The 6875-nt window shown below is 44.9% G+C and overlaps 1 pseudogene; it reads left to right on the top strand.

Annotated features, from left to right (window-relative positions):
• Window positions 1-1561: 1561 nt before the first annotated feature.
• Window positions 1562-2772, top strand: LOC119924349 (annotated as a pseudogene).
• The last annotated feature ends 4103 nt before the right edge of the window (window positions 2773-6875 follow it).

Here is a 6875-nt window from a genome sequence, read left to right as displayed (position 1 = left end):
AGAACCCAAGTCCTCTGACTCCCAGGCCAGTGTTCCTTTTTCAAGGTAACACTGCTTCTCAACTTAAATTCATAGTTTATAAACCTCATTTAATTAATTATAAACTCATGCACAAATCTCCTTTTCCTTCTTCCTACTGCCTATACTTTATTTGTAAATTATTTTAATGTCTGTCTAACCCTTCTACATTAAGAAGTAGTGTGCTTAGTGGATAGAGCATGGGCTTGGGAGTCCGAAGGACCTGGGTTCTAATCCCAGCTCTACCACAAGTATGCTGTGTGACCTTGGGCAAGTTACGTAATTTCTCTGTGCCTCCTTTACCCCATCTGTAAAAAATGAGTATTAAGAGTATGATCCCAATGCTGGGACAGGGACTGTGTCCAACCTGATTAACTTGTATCTACCCCAGTGCTTAGAACAGGCTTGGTACAGAGGTGCTTAGAACAGGCTTGGTACAGAGTTAGCCCTTAACACGCACCATAATTATTTATTAGATTACAAACTCCTTGAGGGCAGGGTCATGTGAATGAACTTTATCATACTCTATCAAGTGCATAGTATAGTGTTCTGCATGAGGTAGGCAGTCAATAAATATTCTTCATTGATTTTAAAATCGTATTTTACCTTTGACATCCAGATTAAGGCACTTTTAAATTCCACCCCAAAGCCATGAAAATAAAGTAGAATACAGGCCTTCCTTGTTTTCTGTTGTATTGTACTCTCCCAAGCTCTGCGTACAGGACTTACAGTCTAGATTCTACAGCCTCTGGCTAATAAAGTCCTGAAACTCCACCTAATGCTATATATGCAAAGAGATTAATACCATGTCAAAAGGACCTGAGTTTGACTAATATGCCTTCAGTAACAGCGTACAATACACTTTCCCAAGGACACTTGTTTTTCTATCGGCCCAGTGTTCACACAGTAAGAAAAGGTAGAGAGTCTCTGAATGTTTAACTGTTCCCCTTGATTTTCATTTTATGGAGTCCTGGTTATGATGAAATAACTAAGCATTTGGCTTAGAATTTAGGGAACCTGTTTCATTTAGTCTAGGTAGCCTGGCAAAATGTAGTTTTTGAGCAGTCCATTTCCCCATCTGTGGCTGAATACCTATCTGGAGTCTTCTGTTTCATTCAATGGCTTTTACTGAGCACTTACTGGGTGCTAGGCACTGTATTCAGCGCTACTAGTATAGAACTCAAACCTGGGGTCCTGAGCCTAGAGACATCAGTTCTTTCTTCTTATCAGTGTCTTCAATCAACTGATGAAGCAATCCTGCTTATCTTTGAAATTCTGCTCCTTTATTTCTACTTCAAACTCCTTCAAAAGATGCTTGTCTGACTGAAGAAAACCATGCCTAGCAATGTCTTCGATACCGACTAAAAATCACAAATGAAATGGCAGACTTCAAGAGTAAAAATGTATGATCAGGCTTGGTTCATGTGAAGGAACTCTAGAGAGCTAAAGTGAAGATATGGATGTTTTGTCTTATTGGCTATGTTTCAATATTTTATCATTTCAGGCAAAGTCACGAATTCCAGGAAGAGCCTTTGCTGACTTCATGGTAAACCAGAACAATAGTTCAGAATTTATTCTCTTGGGAATTTCCCCAAATCCTATGGTGCAGGTTGTCTGTTTCGAGCTATTTCTGCTCCTTTTCATTGGCATCGTGATGGGAAATCTGCTCATTCTCCTCACTAACTAGTTCAGTCACCTAATCAATCAGCCGATGTATTTCTTCCTCAGTTACTTGTCCCTTGAGGATCTCTGTTGAACCTCCACCATCTCCCCTAAAGTCGTCGCTGACTTGATGATGGAGAGGAGGACCATTTCCTTCCCCAGCTGTATGACCCAGTTTTTTGCTTCTCACTTCTTTGGTGGTGTTGAGATCTTCATCCTGCTGTGGATGGCTTATGATCGTTTCGTGGCCATCTGCAAGCCACTGCAATGTATGTTCGTCATGAACCAGCGGGAGTGTAACGGCATGCTTCTTCTCCCCTTCGTTGTGACATTTGCACATTCAATGGCTCAGTCAATCCTCACCCTCCAGTTGCCTTTCTGTGGGCCCAATCATATCGATCACTATTTTTGTGATGATGCTGAAACTCACCTGCACTGACCCCTCTGTTGTAGGCCTGTTGGAGTTGGCCAACACAGGAATGATCGCCATGTCCACCTTTGTGGTGTTGCTTATTTCTTACATAGTCACATTATTTTCCCTAAGAATATGCTCCCCTCACAGTCAGCTCAAAGCCCTGTCCACCAGCGGTTCCCATATCACTGTAGTGGTCTTATTCTTTGGGCCCTGCATCTTCATCTACATATGTCTACATCTGCATCAGGCAAAAACTCCTCACTCTCGGCTGTATATATGTATATATGTTTGTACATATTTATTACTTTATTTATTTATTTTACTTGTACATATTTATTCTATTTATTTCATTTTGTTAATATGTTTTGTTTTGTTGTCTGTCTCCCCCTTCTAGACTGTGAGCCCACTGTTGGGTAGGGACCATCTCTATATGTTGCTAACTTGTACTTTCCAAACGATTAGTACAGTGCTCTGCACATAGTAAGGGTTCAGTAAATACGATTGAATGAATGAATGAATATGTCCAGCCACCACCTTCATGGCGGACAAGGTACTAGCTGTTTTACACCGTAAATGTTCCCATGTTCAACACTCTCATTTACACGCTGAGAAACACAGAGATGAAAAGTGCCATCAGAAAGGTGTGGTGCAGGAGGGTGTATCCTGGGGGGAAATGAAGGTTTTCTTGCTTGTGACTCCCATCGCATGTTCCCATTGATTCAATCCATCATATTTATTGAGCAGTTACTGTGTGCAGAGCACTGCACTAAGCGCTTGGGAAGTACAATTCAGCAACGAAGAAAGACAATCCCTGCCCACAACGGGCTCACAGTCAAGAATGTCCTTCAGCATCCCCTAATCTCTTTGGTCACACCAAAGCAGCATGGTCTAATGTCTGGAGTACCAGGCTGTAAATTAGGAGGACATGTTCTCCTAATTCTGAATCTGTCACTTCTCTGCTGTGGGACCTTGGAAAGTCATGTAACTTCTTTGCTTCTTTGAGAAGCAGCGTGGCCCAGTAGAAAGAGCCCGGGCTTGGGAGTCAGAGGTCATGAGTTCTAATCTTGACTCTGCCACTTGACAGCTGTGCAACGTTGGTTGTCACTTAACTTCTCTGCACCCTCAGTTACCTCATCTGTAAAATGGGGATTAAGACTGTGACCCCAAAGGGGACAACCTGATCACCTTGTATTCCCCCCAGCGCTTACAGCAGTGCTTCACACATAGTAAATGCTTAACAAATGCCATCATCATCATCATCATTATTATTATGATAGTATTATTATTATTATTCTCTGGGCCTCAATTACCTCTTCTGTAAAATGGGGATTAAGATTGTAAGCCCCATGAAGGATATGGACTGTGTCCAACCAGATTAGCTTGTATCTACCCCAGAGCTTAATACAGTCCCTGACACAGAGTAAGCACCAAAGCAGAAATCCTATCCACACCCTACAATCTCCAGGTCACAGGTTTTATGTTTCCAAAGGAATTTTAATGGTTTTAACCGTTGCTCTATTGTCCCAGCGATGGCCATTGCTGGGTTCCCTAAACTGGTAAGGCACCGTGCCAAAAGGAGATCTTCCCATTGCAGCTTGTAGCCACTCAAATACACAATGGGCCTCTTAGGGCACCTGCCCTCCTGTCTAGAGACTGAATCATTTCTGGAGTTGCCAGAACGGTAACGCAGGGTCAAGACAAGAGAACTAGCCCTCAGCTGGCCCCAGTGGTCCAACGGACTCTCTGGTGGCTAGCATAATCCCGTAATCTTCCTAAGGTTTCCAATTTATTAGAATGGAAAGTTGGGAGACAGAAGAAACAGTAGGAAGCACAGGTCACCTAATTTTTCCTCTCCCTCATCAGCAGCCTTCTTTTTTTGCCTATCCTTCTTCTCACTTGCTCCATCTGATTCTCACTCCTGACAATATTTGATATTATTCCTTACTGTCTCAGAATACGAATTTTAAAAAAATATCCAGACTTCATGTGTCTATTTTTGAAGCAAAGTAGAGTTTGTCCCTGAGCAGGTTTGGCAAATTCCTGGGTTCCCAGGCTTCTGACAGCATTCTTGTGGTAGAACTGTAGGAGATCTGTCCTACCCAAAATGCATCATGTATTCTAGCTCTGTTGCATTCTCCCAGGCATTTGGTACAGTGCTCTGCACACAGGTGCTCGGTACTTGCTATTGATTGACCAGTGTGGTGTAGTGGGGGCATAGCTGAGAATCTACCAGTCAATTATTTTGATATGTAGCAGTCAGAGTGGTCTGGATGAGTTTAAAGTAATTATAGACAAAGCAGGCAGCAACAACAGTCAAGGGCTGATGTTTTTGATTTTTTAAAAAACCATGCCCAACCCAGTGAATGTTAGCATGAAATGCTGTCATTGAATCATCACTGGAGAGGCCTAAGAAAGGGCAGAGCACACGCTTAGCTCTGCAGCTCATTGCTCTATACTTCCCTTCCATGTTTTCCCTCCTCAAATATATGGGCTTGTCCTCCAGGCCAGAGTTTGACCCTTAAGCAAAGTAAGATATTTATGTCCTTCTGAAGTTATGCTCTCTTCTAGCTATTTTATGCTGGGCAATTTCCCCAGTTAATTTTCCTCACCTTAAGTTATATACTTCCAACATTTGCATCCATACATATGAATGCACAAACAGTAGCCACCTCTATAAATACGGAATTATGCCCTTTAGCTTTGAAACAGTTCCTCATCTTCATATCTATCTTTCCATTTTTGTCTTCCTCGTATCTGTAAATGAGTTTATATCAGTCTTACCTTTTAGTTTGAAAGATCACTGAGAAAAGGGATCCTGCCTCTCATGGTCGGAAGCAGCTTGGCAATGTCACAGGTCTGGGAGCCCGACGGCCCAAATTCTAATCCTGGCTCCACCACTTGCTTGCTGTGTGTCCTTGGCTTAGTTACTTAACTTCTGTGTGCCTCAGTATCATCAACTGCAAAATGGCGATTCAATACCTGTTCTACCTCTTACTAGACTGTGAATCCCATGTGGATCAGGGACTGTACCTCACCTGATTCACTTGTATCAACCCCAGGGCTTAGAATGGTGCATGACACATAGCAAGTGCATAACAAATACTATTAAAACTAAATTAAACGAAATAAAAACTTTACCATACTCTCCCAGGTCCCTAGAACAGTGCTCTGCATTGCTCTGCTCATTGGTTGACTGATTAATTGATTACTTTGTGTTTTCTCCTCTACCTCTATAGCATGTAGACCATCTTCAACCGCTCACTCTCCATTGGTTCCTTCCCCTCTGCCTTCAAACATGCCCATGTCTCTCCCATCCTAAAAAAACCCTCTCGACCTCACCTCACCTTCTAGTTATCGCCTCATATCCCTCCTACCATTCCTTTCCAAACTCCTTGAACGAGTTGTCTACACGCACTGCCTAGAATTCCTCAACAACAACTCTCTCCTCGACCCCCTCCAGTCTGGTTTCCGTCCTCTACATTCCACGGAAACTGTCCTCTCAAAGGTCACCAATGACCTCCTGCTTGCCAAATCCAGCGGCTCATACTCTGTTCTAATCCTCCTCGACCTCTCAGCTGCCTTTGACACTGTGGACCACCCCCTTCTCCTCAACACGCTATCTGACCTTGGCTTCACAGACTCCGTCCTCTTCTGGTTCTCCTCTTACCTCTCCGGTCGTTCATTCTCAGTTTCTTTTGCAGGCTCCTCCTCCCCCTCCCATCCTCTTACTGTGGGGGTTCCCCAAGGTTCAGTGCTTGGTCCCCTTCTGTTCTCGGTCTACACGCACTCCCTTGGTGACCTCATTCGCTCCCATGGCTTCAACTATCATCTCTACGCTGATGACACCCAGATCTACATCTCTGCCCCTGCTCTCTCCCCCTCTCTCCAGGCTCGCATCTCCTCCTGCCTTCAGGACATCTCCATCTGGATGTCTGCCCGCCACCTAAAGCTCAACATGTCGAAGACTGAACTCCTTGTCTTCCCTCCCAAACCTTGCCCTGACTTTCCCATCTCTGTTGACGGTACTACCATCCTTCCCATCTCACAAGCCCGCAACCTTGGTGTCATCCTCGACTCCGCTCTTTCATTCACCCCTCACATCCAGGCCGTCACCAAAACCTGCCGGTCTCAGCTCCACAACATTGCCAAGATCCGCCCTTTCCTCTCCATCCCAACCGCTACCCTGCTCATTCAAGCTCTCATCCTATCCCGTCTGGACTACTGCATCAGCCTTCTCTCTGATCTCCCATCCTCGTGTCTCTCTCCACTTCAATCCATACTTCATGCTGCTGCCCAGATTATCTTTGTCCAGAAACGCTCTGGGCATATTACTCCCCTCCTCAAAAATCTCCAGTGGCTACCAATCAATCTGCGCATCAGGCAGAAACTCCTCACTCTGGGCTTCAAGGCTCTCCATCACCTCGCCCCTTCCTACCTCACCTCCCTTCTCTCCTTCTACAGCCCAGTCCGCACCCTCCACTCCTCTGCCACTAATCTCCTCACTGTACCTCGTTCTTGCCTGTCCCGCCCTCGACCCCCGGCCCACGACATCCCCCGGGCCTGGAATGCCCTCCCTCTGCCCATCCACCAAGCTAGCTCTCTTCCTCCCTTCAAGGCCCTACTGAGAGCTCACGTCCTCCAGGAGGCCTTCCCAGACTGAGCCCCTTCCTTACTCTCCCCCTCGTCCCCCTCTCCATCCCCCCATCTTACCTCCTTCCCTTCCCCACAGCACCTGTATATATGTATATATGTTTGTACATATTTGCTACTCTATTTATTT

The sequence above is a fragment of the Tachyglossus aculeatus genome, unplaced genomic scaffold, assembly GCF_015852505.1.
Source record: "Tachyglossus aculeatus isolate mTacAcu1 unplaced genomic scaffold, mTacAcu1.pri scaffold_97_arrow_ctg1, whole genome shotgun sequence".
NCBI classification, from domain to species: domain Eukaryota; kingdom Metazoa; phylum Chordata; class Mammalia; order Monotremata; family Tachyglossidae; genus Tachyglossus; species Tachyglossus aculeatus.
Note: the sequence above shows the minus strand (reverse complement) of the source record. Positions and strands in the feature narration are given on the sequence as shown.